General features: G+C 42.4%; 1 long non-coding RNA gene across 1 annotated transcript; it reads left to right on the top strand.

Annotated features, from left to right (window-relative positions):
* Positions 1 to 1910: 1910 nt before the first annotated feature.
* LOC111813537 lies at positions 1911 to 2556 on the top strand. The gene is made up of 2 exons (XR_002818767.1): positions 1911 to 1973; positions 2481 to 2556. It is a non-coding gene; the product is annotated as an uncharacterized LOC111813537 (long non-coding RNA).
* The last annotated feature ends 2208 nt before the right edge of the window (positions 2557 to 4764 follow it).

The following is a 4764-nucleotide window of genomic DNA, read 5'->3' as shown; positions in this document are numbered from 1 at the left end:
TTTTAATGAATTTAGGACAAGGTCTGCAGGATCTCACTGCATAGATCGGACTCGTACTGATTCTCCTGTTTTCAGTCTCCTATGTGCTGGGATTACAGGTGTGCGCCAACATGTCCAGCCAAACATACCCATTCCCAATCCCTGGCTCAGTGCGCCTCGGGGGTGGGACCAGAGATCAAACCCTGGCCACTGTGAGCTGTGGAAGCAGGTGCTTTAGTCCTCTGAGCTATCTGGCTGGCCCCCTAAAGATCCCATTTTTTTTTTGGTGGTACCAGGGATTGAACTCAGGACCTTGAGCTTGCCAGGCAAGCACTTATTCCACTGAGCTATCTCCCCAGTTCCCTGGGAACCTATACAAAGCCAAGTGGACTTCTTGAGAATTATCCTCAGAGAAAAAACAGATAAAGAGACTGTAAGAAAATTATAAACCCAGATCCTACACAAATTTTGGTGTGTGTGTGTGTGTGTGTGTGTTAGAGGGGATCAAACCCAAGACTTTGTGCATGCAAAGCAAGCGCTCTACCACTGAGCCATAGTCCCCTTCACAAATATTGATGCAAATATTCTAAGAAAAAATTTACTACATAGACTCCAAAAAAAAGGAAGCTTCTTAAGTCAATCCAAGGAAGCACAGTGGAAGGGTCAGTGTACTTTTCATGAAATATCAACTGTAGTAAATGAGACACAAAGAAATAGAGAACAAATCCTTCTCCATATCAATATACCCACATTCTTTAGGGTCTGTGTTAAGTAGTCAGCTGTGATTCTGATGGGCTTTCCTTTATAGGTGATTTCTTTTCCTTAACAGCTTTTAATATTCTATTCTTGTGTTGAATTTCTGGAATCTTGACTGTGAGAGACATCTAAAATACCTTTGTATTCATAATCCAATGGAAAAGTATCAACCCATAGCCCACACTAATGGATTCATAAAAGCTAGTTCCAATTTTATTATTATTATTATTATTTTGCGGAACCGGGGATTGAACTCAGGCCCTTGCACTTGCCAGGGAAGCACTTATTCCACTGAGCCATCTCCCTAGCCCCCAATTTTTTTTTATTAATTTCTGTCTGATCCTCTCCCTCTTAAAGTGACTTGTTCAGCTGAAGTTAAATCCTTTTCCATATTTCCTTTACTTTCTAACTCTAATAAATCTGCCTACACTTCTCGTTGATGTATCCTGAAACTTATTCTGATGCAAGTCAATGAACCTGAGTGGGGTGCAAGCCAAGATGGGGCCTCTCCTAATCTCTCTGGGAGACCTCCGACAAAATGCCAATTTTGTGATTTCCGGTGGAACTGAGCAAAAAACCCAGGGAGGATTGGTAGCAGTTGCATCTTTTTTGTGTGTTTTCTTGGTCACAAGTGAATCCAGTGCAATAGAGTAAAGCTTGTTGAGCGTGGCTCAAACTGCCCCTTATTTTACTTATTAGCTTATATAGATAGCATTTCTTTATAATTATTCCCCCACTCCCCATATTTCTAGTTTCTTACACGTTTACGAGGGAACACTGAGCAATTGAGAACCCACGTGCTACAAGCACCTTTTGAGACTACCTAATGCAAAATGTAAATTTCAGGGTAGTGGGCAGCTCAGGATTACACAGAATTCTGGGATATGTAGTCCAAAGATTTTTTTTTTTTTCTATGATTGCAGCACTTTTGGCCCAGCAAAGCGCGATAATGATCACTGCTCCACTGAGGAAGGAAGAAACTACAGTATAACGCATGGCCCATATGTTTGCTAGTTTCCTGCTACCTGAGAGAGAGAATAGGAAACTAGTTCTGCTGGAGGATTCTGGGAAACGCGACTCCTTCTGCAGGTATCTGCGCATGCACTTCCGCTCTAAAAGGCGGGGTTAGCGTTTCGGTGCCTCGCAGGATCCAGGGAAATGTAGTTCCAGAGCGCCGCGTAGCCCGGACACTTCCGCTGTCCGCTGTTGAACCCGCGGCCTGCGTTTGTCTTAGGGAGGTGAGTGACTTGGGAGTCCCTCGACCTCTCTTCTTTTGTGGCCTGGGTCACTGCGGAAGAGGCCGCGGCCAACGGCGGAGGGCGGCCTTGGGGGGCATTGAGCGGGTGTCTGTGAGCCGCTCTCCAGAGCCGCTGCCTTGGGGGCCGTTCGCGGGTTCCGGCTGCGTCTGTGGATGCCCGCGGTTCCTCGTGGGCCAGCCCGCCTGGTTCCCCTCGCTCGCACGCTGTCGCGGCTAGCGGCGTAGCCCGTTGAGGGAGCATCGTTCTGCGCCTTCGTTTCCGCGTTACGGGCACCCACTCACCTTACACATTTGTTTTCGGACTCGGGATGGAGCGCACGTAGAATGTTTGGAACGGTGCGGGCGTGTGGCCAGGTGTAGTATTACAGTAGCAGGAGGAGTGTTCTTGTCGTGGAAGCTTCTCGAGGCGACCTTTTTGATACCGAAGGGAAAGGAGAACGTTCCGCTACTACTACCTCTCCGCTTTTCTCTTTGCTGTTCTTAACAGGTTTTGCTACATTAGCTGGAATACTCTAAATTTATGAACCCTTTTGAGAAAATCTTCCATTTCCATCCCGTTTTTCCAAAATGTGCTGAAAAAGTAGTGTTCTGACCAGATTCAGAACAGCATGCTTTAACACCTCCTATATCTCTCCACTGCTGTCTGGTGATAAAGGATTCTCAGAAAGCAAAAGGTAGGCTCTCTTCAGATCCTGTACAACTTATGAAAAAAAAATGTAAAGGAAAAAATGCATTACTCATCGATGGATTCTTGGGGTATCCTCTGGATTTTCCAAGATCACAGACATGCTCGTGGTACCCCCCTGCAAGCCTCGTTTCCTTTCCCTGCCCCTCCTTCAGCAAGAAGGCCGCAGAGAAGATGGGGTGTGAATCCTGGGCCGTCAGAGGCCATTGTAGCCGGTCCTAGTATTTATCTTCTTTTTTTTGCGCCCAGTGGGAGAAGGTGTTGTGTTCATTAGATTTTTGTTATACATACAATAACTGGATGTTCAGTTATTGTTGAATATTTGGGAAGATACATGAGATGAGCAACCGCTGTAGTAGCTATACATTGAGTGCTAGGTTGCGTTCTAAGGACTTCATAAAAAATAGCGCATTCAGCCTTCACAGAGCTGCCTCGCTAGTCCTGCGAGTGCGTTATTTTACAGGGAATAAAAAGAAATGGAAACAATGGGTTATTTGTGCCCCAGTTCTACTAAGAATAGTGGAATTTGTGTCTAGAGCTTGTGTTCTTTCTCTTTTGATATTGTTGGTCATAACAGTTTGGAATCTCGAAATTGGAATTAGAAGATTCAATAGGAAAACAATCTATGAAAATATCCAACTATAAGAAACTAGCTGCAGAGGTGTTATTTGGCAGCAAGTTGGGAATGAGATTGGAATTTTATTTATTGTTAACGATTTTAAAAATTGCTTTTTGTGTTTTGTGTAGAGGCTTTTGAAGCACAGTGAGTTTCAACTTATCTGTAAAATTTTTAAGCATTTTCACTTAATTTTAAGCAATATATAATTCTAATCATAAAAATGAAGCTCTTTGTAGAGAATTCATAAAGTATAGAAATATGTAAAGAAAAATTATCTATACCTTTTAGATACAGGTACTCCTTGTTGAAGAAGTGAATTTCATTCCTGTAATTAGGGTGCTGAGTGAGACATTGTGTGTAGTATGTGCGTTACAATATTCAAAACAAAAAAATAGTCAGAAGAAACTCCAGCTTGATGATTTTGCTTTTTATTTGCGTAACTCTTACATGCAGTACTATAATGTCTAACAATATAAAACTACAGTGTTGTACCTTACAATTAGCAAAACTTACAGTGTAAACATTACTATATAAAATTGTAGGGGCTGGGTGAGATGGCTCAGTGGTTTAAAGCACCTACTTAGAACAAGTTTAGCAAAGCACAGGGCTGGCGGTTCAATCCCCCAGCACCACATGCCAGCCAGCCCCGCCCCCTGGTGGGCTGAGCTGGCCACACACACACACACACACAAATAAAAAAAAAATTGTAATATAAAATTACTGTTTAACACAAGCTGTCCTGTACAAAAAGACATTGAGGCTGTATAAACGAGATGTCCAGAACTGTTTATTTTTTTAACAAAGGCAGAAGTCTGACCAGCTCTCCTGGGTCATAAGTCTCATCAGTCATTAAACCGGGCATTGAACGAGGAGTATCTGTATTAACATTTTTATGCATCTTTGTTGGTTTTTGATGTATATTTGTCTCTGTGTTCTAAAACTGTCACACTGTGTAGTGAGATTTTGCTTGTTTACTGTAGAAATTTCTGAACATACCCAGTATATGTATAATGAAGTCCTATGTAACAACTGTCCTGTTAACCTTGCTCATTGATTATTTTAAAGCGAATGCAGATGTTGAGTCAGTAAGACTTAAAAAATTATCATAAACTAGGTGTGTTATCACATAACTGTATGTAAACCCAGCATTTTTGAGAAGCTGAAGCAGGAGGCTCTCAAATAAGTTTAACCCCTATCTGGGCAACTTAGTACAGTAGTGAGAACCTGTCTCAAAATACAAATAAGAAAGGATGGAGTGTACTTCAGTGTGAAGGAATACTATAAAAAAAACACTTATGTATGAAGACTAAGAAATGAGAGGTTATATTCATTTACTAGAGGTACCATCACAACATACCACAGCCTGGGTGTCTTTTTTTTTTTTTTAATTTTATTTATTTGTGTGTGTGTGTGTGTGTGTGTGTGGCCAGCTCAGCCCACCAGGGGGCGGGGCTGGCTGGCATGTGG

The sequence above is a fragment of the Octodon degus genome, unplaced genomic scaffold, assembly GCF_000260255.1.
Source record: "Octodon degus isolate 3935 unplaced genomic scaffold, OctDeg1.0 scaffold00197, whole genome shotgun sequence".
NCBI classification, from domain to species: Eukaryota; Metazoa; Chordata; class Mammalia; order Rodentia; family Octodontidae; genus Octodon; species Octodon degus.
The sequence above is the reverse complement of the archived record's forward strand: the minus strand, read 5'-3'. Positions and strand labels throughout refer to the sequence as shown.